At 47.3% G+C, this 9786-nt stretch overlaps 28 non-coding genes across 28 annotated transcripts; all 28 read left to right on the top strand.

The window, feature by feature from the left end:
- Positions 1 to 188: 188 nt before the first annotated feature.
- On the top strand, positions 189 to 307 carry LOC145022757 (5S ribosomal RNA). Its single transcript, XR_013670873.1, has one exon. It is a non-coding gene; the product is annotated as a 5S ribosomal RNA (ribosomal RNA).
- Positions 308 to 532: 225 nt separating this feature from the next.
- On the top strand, positions 533 to 650 carry LOC145027343 (5S ribosomal RNA). Its single transcript, XR_013675267.1, has one exon. It is a non-coding gene; the product is annotated as a 5S ribosomal RNA (ribosomal RNA).
- Positions 651 to 874: 224 nt separating this feature from the next.
- LOC145027288 (5S ribosomal RNA) lies at positions 875 to 992 on the top strand. The gene has a single exon (XR_013675216.1). It is a non-coding gene; the product is annotated as a 5S ribosomal RNA (ribosomal RNA).
- Positions 993 to 1217: 225 nt separating this feature from the next.
- On the top strand, positions 1218 to 1336 carry LOC145022735 (5S ribosomal RNA). The gene has a single exon (XR_013670852.1). It is a non-coding gene; the product is annotated as a 5S ribosomal RNA (ribosomal RNA).
- A 224-nt stretch (positions 1337 to 1560) lies between these two features.
- On the top strand, positions 1561 to 1678 carry LOC145027286 (5S ribosomal RNA). The gene has a single exon (XR_013675214.1). It is a non-coding gene; the product is annotated as a 5S ribosomal RNA (ribosomal RNA).
- Positions 1679 to 1903: 225 nt separating this feature from the next.
- LOC145026398 (5S ribosomal RNA) lies at positions 1904 to 2022 on the top strand. The gene has a single exon (XR_013674373.1). It is a non-coding gene; the product is annotated as a 5S ribosomal RNA (ribosomal RNA).
- A 224-nt stretch (positions 2023 to 2246) lies between these two features.
- Positions 2247 to 2365, top strand: LOC145026795 (5S ribosomal RNA). The gene has a single exon (XR_013674747.1). It is a non-coding gene; the product is annotated as a 5S ribosomal RNA (ribosomal RNA).
- A 223-nt stretch (positions 2366 to 2588) lies between these two features.
- Positions 2589 to 2707, top strand: LOC145027224 (5S ribosomal RNA). Its single transcript, XR_013675156.1, has one exon. It is a non-coding gene; the product is annotated as a 5S ribosomal RNA (ribosomal RNA).
- Positions 2708 to 2921: 214 nt separating this feature from the next.
- On the top strand, positions 2922 to 3040 carry LOC145027223 (5S ribosomal RNA). Its single transcript, XR_013675155.1, has one exon. It is a non-coding gene; the product is annotated as a 5S ribosomal RNA (ribosomal RNA).
- A 224-nt stretch (positions 3041 to 3264) lies between these two features.
- Positions 3265 to 3383, top strand: LOC145026397 (5S ribosomal RNA). Its single transcript, XR_013674372.1, has one exon. It is a non-coding gene; the product is annotated as a 5S ribosomal RNA (ribosomal RNA).
- A 224-nt stretch (positions 3384 to 3607) lies between these two features.
- Positions 3608 to 3725, top strand: LOC145027285 (5S ribosomal RNA). The gene has a single exon (XR_013675213.1). It is a non-coding gene; the product is annotated as a 5S ribosomal RNA (ribosomal RNA).
- A 225-nt stretch (positions 3726 to 3950) lies between these two features.
- LOC145022723 (5S ribosomal RNA) lies at positions 3951 to 4069 on the top strand. Its single transcript, XR_013670841.1, has one exon. It is a non-coding gene; the product is annotated as a 5S ribosomal RNA (ribosomal RNA).
- Positions 4070 to 4294: 225 nt separating this feature from the next.
- Positions 4295 to 4413, top strand: LOC145019069 (5S ribosomal RNA). Its single transcript, XR_013667393.1, has one exon. It is a non-coding gene; the product is annotated as a 5S ribosomal RNA (ribosomal RNA).
- Positions 4414 to 4638: 225 nt separating this feature from the next.
- On the top strand, positions 4639 to 4757 carry LOC145025696 (5S ribosomal RNA). The gene has a single exon (XR_013673699.1). It is a non-coding gene; the product is annotated as a 5S ribosomal RNA (ribosomal RNA).
- Positions 4758 to 4981: 224 nt separating this feature from the next.
- Positions 4982 to 5100, top strand: LOC145026794 (5S ribosomal RNA). Its single transcript, XR_013674746.1, has one exon. It is a non-coding gene; the product is annotated as a 5S ribosomal RNA (ribosomal RNA).
- A 224-nt stretch (positions 5101 to 5324) lies between these two features.
- LOC145025736 (5S ribosomal RNA) lies at positions 5325 to 5443 on the top strand. Its single transcript, XR_013673737.1, has one exon. It is a non-coding gene; the product is annotated as a 5S ribosomal RNA (ribosomal RNA).
- A 226-nt stretch (positions 5444 to 5669) lies between these two features.
- LOC145026701 (5S ribosomal RNA) lies at positions 5670 to 5788 on the top strand. The gene has a single exon (XR_013674658.1). It is a non-coding gene; the product is annotated as a 5S ribosomal RNA (ribosomal RNA).
- Positions 5789 to 6014: 226 nt separating this feature from the next.
- LOC145026793 (5S ribosomal RNA) lies at positions 6015 to 6133 on the top strand. The gene has a single exon (XR_013674745.1). It is a non-coding gene; the product is annotated as a 5S ribosomal RNA (ribosomal RNA).
- A 224-nt stretch (positions 6134 to 6357) lies between these two features.
- LOC145027277 (5S ribosomal RNA) lies at positions 6358 to 6476 on the top strand. The gene has a single exon (XR_013675206.1). It is a non-coding gene; the product is annotated as a 5S ribosomal RNA (ribosomal RNA).
- A 223-nt stretch (positions 6477 to 6699) lies between these two features.
- Positions 6700 to 6818, top strand: LOC145027067 (5S ribosomal RNA). The gene has a single exon (XR_013675009.1). It is a non-coding gene; the product is annotated as a 5S ribosomal RNA (ribosomal RNA).
- Positions 6819 to 7043: 225 nt separating this feature from the next.
- LOC145027276 (5S ribosomal RNA) lies at positions 7044 to 7162 on the top strand. Its single transcript, XR_013675205.1, has one exon. It is a non-coding gene; the product is annotated as a 5S ribosomal RNA (ribosomal RNA).
- A 223-nt stretch (positions 7163 to 7385) lies between these two features.
- LOC145027368 (5S ribosomal RNA) lies at positions 7386 to 7504 on the top strand. Its single transcript, XR_013675290.1, has one exon. It is a non-coding gene; the product is annotated as a 5S ribosomal RNA (ribosomal RNA).
- Positions 7505 to 7727: 223 nt separating this feature from the next.
- LOC145025695 (5S ribosomal RNA) lies at positions 7728 to 7846 on the top strand. The gene has a single exon (XR_013673698.1). It is a non-coding gene; the product is annotated as a 5S ribosomal RNA (ribosomal RNA).
- A 225-nt stretch (positions 7847 to 8071) lies between these two features.
- Positions 8072 to 8190, top strand: LOC145026792 (5S ribosomal RNA). The gene has a single exon (XR_013674744.1). It is a non-coding gene; the product is annotated as a 5S ribosomal RNA (ribosomal RNA).
- Positions 8191 to 8415: 225 nt separating this feature from the next.
- LOC145027275 (5S ribosomal RNA) lies at positions 8416 to 8534 on the top strand. The gene has a single exon (XR_013675204.1). It is a non-coding gene; the product is annotated as a 5S ribosomal RNA (ribosomal RNA).
- A 223-nt stretch (positions 8535 to 8757) lies between these two features.
- On the top strand, positions 8758 to 8876 carry LOC145025694 (5S ribosomal RNA). The gene has a single exon (XR_013673697.1). It is a non-coding gene; the product is annotated as a 5S ribosomal RNA (ribosomal RNA).
- A 226-nt stretch (positions 8877 to 9102) lies between these two features.
- On the top strand, positions 9103 to 9221 carry LOC145026791 (5S ribosomal RNA). The gene has a single exon (XR_013674743.1). It is a non-coding gene; the product is annotated as a 5S ribosomal RNA (ribosomal RNA).
- Positions 9222 to 9445: 224 nt separating this feature from the next.
- LOC145027221 (5S ribosomal RNA) lies at positions 9446 to 9564 on the top strand. Its single transcript, XR_013675153.1, has one exon. It is a non-coding gene; the product is annotated as a 5S ribosomal RNA (ribosomal RNA).
- The last annotated feature ends 222 nt before the right edge of the window (positions 9565 to 9786 follow it).

Raw genomic sequence — 9786 nt, 5'->3', positions numbered from 1 at the left:
TTACGTGTTTTGTTTTCCCTTTCTTTCTTGCTATTTCTATGCTCGGCTGCCCTCCGGTTCGTGGTTGATGGTTTTCGTATTTTTGTAACGGAGCCGATCGGTCACGTGGGTCCCACGCCACGCGTACCAAAACAAAGGAGGTTCTGCGTCTTGTAACACATAAAAACAATAAACATGGATAGTATTTCGGGTGCGATCATACCAGCACTAATGCACCGGATCCCATCAGAACTCCGCAGTTAAGCGTGCTTGGGCGAGAGTAGTACTAGGATGGGTGACCCTCTGGGAAGTCCTCGTGTTGCACCCCTTCTTTTTTCGTTGTCCGTTTGCGTTTTTTCTAGATTTTACGTGTTTTTTTTTCCCTTTCTTTCTTGCTATTTCTATGCTCGGCTGCCCTCCGGTTCGTGGTTGATGGTTTTCGTATTTTTGTAACGGAGCCGATCGGTCACGTGGGTCCCACGCCACGCGTACCAAAACAAAGGAGGTTCTGCGTCTTGTAACACATAAAAACAATAAACATGGATAGTATTTCCGGTGCGATCATACAGCACTAATGCACTGGATCCCATCAGAACTCCGCAGTTAAGCGTGCTTGGGCGAGAGTAGTACTAGGATGGGTGACCCCCTGGGAAGTCCTCGTGTTGCACCCTTCCTTTTTTCGTTGTCGGTTTGCGTTTTTTCTAGATTTTACGTGTTTTTTTTCCCTTTCTTTCTTGCTATTTCTATGCTCGGCTGCCCTCCGGTTCGTGGTTGATGGTTTTCGTATTTTTGTAACGGAGCCGATCGGTCACGTGGGTCCCACGCCACGCGTACCAAAACAAAGGAGGTTCTGCATCTTGTAACACATAAAAACAATAAACATGGATAGTATTTCCGGTGCGATCATACAGCACTAATGCACTGGATCCCATCAGAACTCCGCAGTTAAGCGTGCTTGGGCGAGAGTAGTACTAGGATGGGTGACCCCCTGGGAAGTCCTCGTGTTGCACCCCCCCTTTTTTCGTTGTCCGTTTGCGTTTTTTCTAGATTTTACGTGTTTTGTTTTCCCTTTCTTTCTTGCTATTTCTATGCTCGGCTGCCCTCCGGTTCGTGGTTGATGGTTTTCGTATTTTTGTAACGGAGCCGATCGGTCACGTGGGTCCCACGCCACGCGTACCAAAACAAAGGAGGTTCTGCGTCTTGTAACACATAAAAACAATAAACATGGATAGTATTTCGGGTGCGATCATACCAGCACTAATGCACCGGATCCCATCAGAACTCCGCAGTTAAGCGTGCTTGGGCGAGAGTAGTACTAGGATGGGTGACCCTCTGGGAAGTCCTCGTGTTGCACCCCTTCTTTTTTCGTTGTCCGTTTGCGTTTTTTCTAGATTTTACGTGTTTTTTTTCCCTTTCTTTCTTGCTATTTCTATGCTCGGCTGCCCTCCGGTTCGTGGTTGATGGTTTTCGTATTTTTGTAACGGAGCCGATCGGTCACGTGGGTCCCACGCCACGCGTACCAAAACAAAGGAGGTTCTGCGTCTTGTAACACATAAAAACAATAAACATGGATAGTATTTCCGGTGCGATCATACAGCACTAATGCACTGGATCCCATCAGAACTCCGCAGTTAAGCGTGCTTGGGCGAGAGTAGTACTAGGATGGGTGACCCCCTGGGAAGTCCTCGTGTTGCACCCCCCCTTTTTTCGTTGTCCGTTTGCGTTTTTTCTAGATTTTACGTGTTTTGTTTTCCCTTTCTTTCTTGCTATTTCTATGCTCGGCTGCCCTCCGATTCGTGGTTGATGGTTTTCGTATTTTTGTAACGGAGCCGATCGGTCACGTGGGTCCCACGCCACGCGTACCAAAACAAAGGAGGTTCTGCGTCTTGTAACACATAAAAACAATAAACATGGATAGTATTTCGGGTGCGATCATACCAGCACTAATGCACCAGATCCCATCAGAACTCCGCAGTTAAGCGTGCTTGGGCGAGAGTAGTACTAGGATGGGTGACCCCCTAGGAAGTCCTCGTGTTGCACCCCTCCTTTTTTCGTTGTCCGTTTGCGTTTTTTCTAGATTTTACGTGTTTTTTTTCCCGTTCTTTCTTGCTATTTCTATGCTCGGCTGCCCTCCGGTTCGTGGTTGATGGTTTTCGTATTTTTGTAACGGAGCCGATCGGTCACGTGGGTCCCACGCCACGCGTACCAAAACAAAGGAGGTTCTGCGTCTTGTAACACATAAAAACAATAAACATGGATAGTATTTTGGGTGCGATCATACCAGCACTAATGCACCGGATCCCATCAGAACTCCGCAGTTAAGCGTGCTTGGGCGAGAGTAGTACTAGGATTGGTGACCCCCTGGGAAGTCCTTGTGTTGCACCCCCCTTTTTTCGTTGTCCGTTTGCGTTTTTTCTAGATTTTACATGTTTTTTTTTCCTTTCTTTCTTGCTAGTTCTATGCTCGGCTGTCCTCCGGTTCGTGGTTGATGGTTTTCGTATTTTTGTAACGGAGCCGATCGGTCACGTGGGTCCCACGCCACGCGTACCAAAACAAAGGAGGTTCTGCGTCTTGTAACACATAAAAACAATAAACATGGATAGTATTTTGGGTGCGATCATACCAGCACTAATGCACCAGATCCCATTAGAACTCCGCAGTTAAGCGTGCTTGGGCGAGAGTAGTCATAGGATGGGTGACCCCCTGGGAAGTCCTCGTGTTGCACCCTTCCTTTTTTCGTTGTCCGTTTGCGTTTTTTCTAGATTTTTTTCCCTTTCTTTCTTGCTAGTTCTATGCTCGGCTGTCCTCCGGTTCGTGGTTGATGGTTTTCGTATTTTTGTAACGGAGCCGATCGGTCACGTGGGTCCCACGCCACGCGTACCAAAACAAAGGAGGTTCTGCGTCTTGTAACACATAAAAACAATAAACATGGATAGTATTTCGGGTGCGATCATACCAGCACTAATGCACCAGATCCCATTAGAACTCCGCAGTTAAGCGTGCTTGGGCGAGAGTAGTCATAGGATGGGTGACCCCCTGGGAAGTCCTCGTGTTGCACCCTTCCTTTTTTCGTTGTCCGTTTGCGTTTTTTCTAGATTTTACGTGTTTTTTTTTCCTTTCTTTCTTGCTATTTCTATGCTCGGCTGCCCTCCGGTTCGTGGTTGATGGTTTTCGTATTTTTGTAACGGAGCCGATCGGTCACGTGGGTCCCACGCCACGCGTACCAAAACAAAGGAGGTTCTGCGTCTTGTAACACATAAAAACAATAAACATGGATAGTATTTCGGGTGCGATCATACCAGCACTAATGCACCAGATCCCATCAGAACTCCGCAGTTAAGCGTGCTTGGGCGAGAGTAGTACTAGGATGGGTGACCCCCTAGGAAGTCCTCGTGTTGCACCCCTCCTTTTTTCGTTGTCCGTTTGCGTTTTTTCTAGATTTTACGTGTTTTTTTTCCCTTTCTTTCTTGCTATTTCTATGCTCGGCTGCCCTCCGGTTCGTGGTTGATGGTTTTCGTATTTTTGTAACGGAGCCGATCGGTCACGTGGGTCCCACGCCACGCGTACCAAAACAAAGGAGGTTCTGCATCTTGTAACACATAAAAACAATAAACATGGATAGTATTTCCGGTGCGATCATACAGCACTAATGCACTGGATCCCATCAGAACTCCGCAGTTAAGCGTGCTTGGGCGAGAGTAGTACTAGGATGGGTGACCCCCTGGGAAGTCCTCGTGTTGCACCCCCCCTTTTTTCGTTGTCCGTTTGCGTTTTTTCTAGATTTTACGTGTTTTGTTTTCCCTTTCTTTCTTGCTATTTCTATGCTCGGCTGCCCTCCGGTTCGTGGTTGATGGTTTTCGTATTTTTGTAACGGAGCCGATCGGTCACGTGGGTCCCACGCCACGCGTACCAAAACAAAGGAGGTTCTGCGTCTTGTAACACATAAAAACAATAAACATGGATAGTATTTCGGGTGCGATCATACCAGCACTAATGCACCGGATCCCATCAGAACTCCGCAGTTAAGCGTGCTTGGGCGAGAGTAGTACTAGGATGGGTGACCCTCTGGGAAGTCCTCGTGTTGCACCCCTTCTTTTTTCGTTGTCCGTTTGCGTTTTTTCTAGATTTTACGTGTTTTTTTTTCCCTTTCTTTCTTGCTATTTCTATGCTCGGCTGCCCTCCGGTTCGTGGTTGATGGTTTTCGTATTTTTGTAACGGAGCCGATCGGTCACGTGGGTCCCACGCCACGCGTACCAAAACAAAGGAGGTTCTGCGTCTTGTAACACATAAAAACAATAAACATGGATAGTATTTCGGGTGCGATCATACCAGCACTAATGCACCGGATCCCATCAGAACTCCGCAGTTAAGCGTGCTTGGGCGAGAGTAGTACTAGGATGGGTGACCCCCTGGGAAGTCCTCGTGTTGCACCCCCCCTTTTTTCGTTGTCCGTTTGCGTTTTTTCTAGATTTTACGTGTTTTGTTTTCCCTTTCTTTCTTGCTATTTCTATGCTCGGCTGCCCTCCGGTTCGTGGTTGATGGTTTTCGTATTTTTGTAACGGAGCCGATCGGTCACGTGGGTCCCACGCCACGCGTACCAAAACAAAGGAGGTTCTGCGTCTTGTAACACATAAAAACAATAAACATGGATAGTATTTCGGGTGCGATCATACCAGCACTAATGCACCGGATCCCATCAGAACTCCACAGTTAAGCGTGCTTGGGCGAGAGTAGTACTAGGATGGGTGACCCCCTGGGAAGTCCTCGTGTTGCACCCCTCCTTTTTTCGTTGTCCGTTTGCGTTTTTTCTAGATTTTACGTGTTTTTTTTCCCTTTCTTTCTTGCTATTTCTATGCTCGGCTGCCCTCCGGTTCGTGGTTGATGGTTTTCGTATTTTTGTAACGGAGCCGATCGGTCACGTGGGTCCCACGCCACGCGTACCAAAACAAAGGAGGTTCTGCGTCTTGTAACACATAAAAACAATAAACATGGATAGTATTTTGGGTGCGATCATACCAGCACTAATGCACCGGATCCCATCAGAACTCCGCAGTTAAGCGTGCTTGGGCGAGAGTAGTACTAGGATTGGTGACCCCCTGGGAAGTCCTTGTGTTGCACCCCCCTTTTTTCGTTGTCCGTTTGCGTTTTTTCTAGATTTTACATGTTTTTTTTTTCCTTTCTTTCTTGCTATTTCTATGCTCGGCTGCCCTCCGGTTCGTGGTTGATGGTTTTCGTATTTTTGTAACGGAGCCGATCGGTCACGTGGGTCCCACGCCACGCGTACCAAAACAAAGGAGGTTCTGCGTCTTGTAACACATAAAAACATTAAACATGGATAGTATTTCGGGTGCGATCATACCAGCACTAATGCACCGGATCCCATGAGAACTCCGCAGTTAAGCGTGCTTGGGCGAGAGTAGTACTAGGATGGGTGACCCCCTGGGAAGTCCTCGTGTTGCACCCTTCCTTTTTTCGTTGTCCGTTTGCGTTTTTTCTAGATTTTACGTGTTTTTTTTTTCCCTTTCTTTCTTGCTATTTCTATGCTCGGCTGCCCTCCGGTTCGTGGTTGATGGTTTTCGTATTTTTGTAACGGAGCCGATCGGTCACGTGGGTCCCACGCCACGCGTACCAAAACAAAGGAGGTTCTGCGTCTTGTAACACATAAAAACAATAAACATGGATAGTATTTCGGGTGCGATCATACCAGCACTAATGCACCGGATCCCATCAGAACTCCACAGTTAAGCGTGCTTGGGCGAGAGTAGTACTAGGATGGGTGACCCCCTGGGAAGTCCTCGTGTTGCAGTCCTCCTTTTTTCGTTGTCCGTTTGCGTTTTTTCTAGATTTTACGTGTTTTTTTTTTCCCTTTCTTTCTTGCTATTTCTATGCTCGGCTGTCCTCCGGTTCGTGGTTGATGGTTTTCGTATTTTTGTAACGGAGCCGATCGGTCACGTGGGTCCCACGCCACGCGTACCAAAACAAAGGAGGTTCTGCATCTTGTAACACATAAAAACAATAAACATGGATAGTATTTTGGGTGCGATCATACCAGCACTAATGCACCGGATCCCATCAGAACTCCGCAGTTAAGCGTGCTTGGGCGAGAGTAGTACTAGGATTGGTGACCCCCTGGGAAGTCCTTGTGTTGCACCCCCCTTTTTTCGTTGTCCGTTTGCGTTTTTTCTAGATTTTACATGTTTTTTTTTTCCTTTCTTTCTTGCTATTTCTATGCTCGGCTGCCCTCCGGTTCGTGGTTGATGGTTTTCGTATTTTTGTAACGGAGCCGATCGGTCACGTGGGTCCCACGCCACGCGTACCAAAACAAAGGAGGTTCTGCGTCTTGTAACACATAAAAACATTAAACATGGATAGTATTTCGGGTGCGATCATACCAGCACTAATGCACCAGATCCCATGAGAACTCCGCAGTTAAGCGTGCTTGGGCGAGAGTAGTCATAGGATGGGTGACCCCCTGGGAAGTCCTCGTGTTGCACCCTTCCTTTTTTCGTTGTCCGTTTGCGTTTTTTCTAGATTTTACGTGTTTTTTTCCCTTTCTTTCTTGCTATTTCTATGCTCGGCTGCCCTCCGGTTCGTGGTTGATGGTTTTCGTATTTTTGTAACGGAGCCGATCGGTCACGTGGGTCCCACGCCACGCGTACCAAAACAAAGGAGGTTCTGCGTCTTGTAACACATAAAAACAATAAACATGGATAGTATTTCGGGTGCGATCATACCAGCACTAATGCACCGGATCCCATCAGAACTCCACAGTTAAGCGTGCTTGGGCGAGAGTAGTACTAGGATTGGTGACCCCCTGGGAAGTCCTTGTGTTGCACCCCCCTTTTTTCGTTGTCCGTTTGCGTTTTTTCTAGATTTTACATGTTTTTTTTTTTCCTTTCTTTCTTGCTATTTCTATGCTCGGCTGCCCTCCGGTTCGTGGTTGATGGTTTTCGTATTTTTGTAACGGAGCCGATCGGTCACGTGGGTCCCACGCCACGCGTACCAAAACAAAGGAGGTTCTGCGTCTTGTAACACATAAAAACATTAAACATGGATAGTATTTCGGGTGCGATCATACCAGCACTAATGCACCAGATCCCATGAGAACTCCGCAGTTAAGCGTGCTTGGGCGAGAGTAGTCATAGGATGGGTGACCCCCTGGGAAGTCCTCGTGTTGCACCCTTCCTTTTTTCGTTGTCCGTTTGCGTTTTTTCTAGATTTTACGTGTTTTTTTCCCTTTCTTTCTTGCTATTTCTATGCTCGGCTGCCCTCCGGTTCGTGGTTGATGGTTTTCGTATTTTTGTAACGGAGCCGATCGGTCACGTGGGTCCCACGCCACGCGTACCAAAACAAAGGAGGTTCTGCGTCTTGTAACACATAAAAACATTAAACATGGATAGTATTTCGGGTGCGATTATACCAGCACTAATGCACCAGATCCCATGAGAACTCCGCAGTTAAGCGTGCTTGGGCGAGAGTAGTCATAGGATGGGTGACCCCCTGGGAAGTCCTCGTGTTGCACCCTTCCTTTTTTCGTTGTCCGTTTGCGTTTTTTCTAGATTTTACGTGTTTTTTTCCCTTTCTTTCTTGCTATTTCTATGCTCGGCTGCCCTCCGGTTCGTGGTTAATGGTTTTCGTATTTTTGTAACGGAGCCGATCGGTCACGTGGGTCCCACGCCACGCGTACCAAAACAAAGGAGGTTCTGCGTCTTGTAACACATAAAAACAATAAACATGGATAGTATTTCGGGTGCGATCATACCAGCACTAATGCACCGGATCCCATCAGAACTCCACAGTTAAGCGTGCTTGGGCGAGAGTAGTACTAGGATGGGTGACCCCCTGGGAAGTCCTCGTGTTGCACCCCTCCTTTTTTCGTTGTCCGTTCGCGTTTTTTCTAGATTTTACGTGTTTTTTTTTCCCTTTCTTTCTTGCTATTTCTATGCTCGGCTGCCCTCCGGTTCGTGGTTGATGGTTTTCGTATTTTTGTAACGGAGCCGATCGGTCACGTGGGTCCCACGCCACGCGTACCAAAACAAAGGAGGTTCTGCGTCTTGTAACACATAAAAACAATAAACATGGATAGTATTTTGGGTGCGATCATACCAGCACTAATGCACCGGATCCCATCAGAACTCCGCAGTTAAGCGTGCTTGGGCGAGAGTAGTACTAGGATTGGTGACCCCCTGGGAAGTCCTTGTGTTGCACCCCCCTTTTTTCGTTGTCCGTTTGCGTTTTTTCTAGATTTTACATGTTTTTTTTTTTCCTTTCTTTCTTGCTATTTCTATGCTCGGCTGCCCTCCGGTTCGTGGTTGATGGTTTTCGTATTTTTGTAACGGAGCCGATCGGTCACGTGGGTCCCACGCCACGCGTACCAAAACAAAGGAGGTTCTGCGTCTTGTAACACATAAAAACATTAAACATGGATAGTATTTCGGGTGCGATCATACCAGCACTAATGCACCAGATCCCATGAGAACTCCGCAGTTAAGCGTGCTTGGGCGAGAGTAGTCATAGGATGGGTGACCCCCTGGGAAGTCCTCGTGTTGCACCCTTCCTTTTTTCGTTGTCCGTTTGCGTTTTTTCTAGATTTTACGTGTTTTTTTCCCTTTCTTTCTTGCTATTTCTATGCTCGGCTGCCCTCCGGTTCGTGGTTGATGGTTTTCGTATTTTTGTAACGGAGCCGATCGGTCACGTGGGTCCCACGCCACGCGTACCAAAACAAAGGAGGTTCTGCGTCTTGTAACACATAAAAACAATAAACATGGATAGTATTTCGGGTGCGATCATACCAGCACTAATGCACCGGATCCCATCAGAACTCCACAGTTAAGCGTGCTTGGGCGAGAGTAGTACTAGGATGGGTGACCCCCTGGGAAGTCCTCGTGTTGCACCCCTCCTTTTTTCGTTGTCCGTTTGCGTTTTTTCTAGATTTTACGTGTTTTTTTTTTCCCTTTCTTTCTTGCTATTTCTATGCTCGGCTGCCCTCCGGTTCGTGGTTGATGGTTTTCGTATTTTTGTAACGGAGCCGATCGGTCACGTGGGTCCCACGCCACGCGTACCAAAACAAAGGAGGTTCTGCGTCTTGTAACACATAAAAACAATAAACATGGATAATATTTTGGGTGCGATCATACCAGCACTAATGCACCGGATCCCATCAGAACTCCGCAGTTAAGCGTGCTTGGGCGAGAGTAGTACTAGGATTGGTGACCCCCTGGGAAGTCCTTGTGTTGCACCCCCCTTTTTTCGTTGTCCGTTTGCGTTTTTTCTAGATTTTACATGTTTTTTTTTTCCTTTCTTTCTTGCTATTTCTATGCTCGGCTGCCCTCCGGTTCGTGGTTGATGGTTTTCGTATTTTTGTAACGGAGCCGATCGGTCACGTGGGTCCCACGCCACGCGTACCAAAACAAAGGAGGTTCTGCGTCTTGTAACACATAAAAACATTAAACATGGATAGTATTTCGGGTGCGATCATACCAGCACTAATGCACCAGATCCCATTAGAACTCCGCAGTTAAGCGTGCTTGGGCGAGAGTAGTCATAGGATGGGTGACCCCCTGGGAAGTCCTCGTGTTGCACCCTTCCTTTTTTCGTTGTCCGTTTGCGTTTTTTCTAGATTTTACGTGTTTTTTTCCCTTTCTTTCTTGCTATTTCTATGCTCGGCTGCCCTCCGGTTCGTGGTTGATGGTTTTCGTATTTTTGTAACGGAGCCGATCGGTCACGTGGGTCCCACGCCACGCGTACCAAAACAAAGGAGGTTCTGCGTCTTGTAACACATAAAAACAATAAACATGGATAGTATTT

This window comes from Lactuca saligna, chromosome 1, assembly GCF_052625555.1.
Source record: "Lactuca saligna cultivar CGN05327 chromosome 1, ASM5262555v1, whole genome shotgun sequence".
NCBI classification, from domain to species: domain Eukaryota; kingdom Viridiplantae; phylum Streptophyta; class Magnoliopsida; order Asterales; family Asteraceae; genus Lactuca; species Lactuca saligna.
This window is presented reverse-complemented; position numbering and strand designations above follow the sequence as displayed.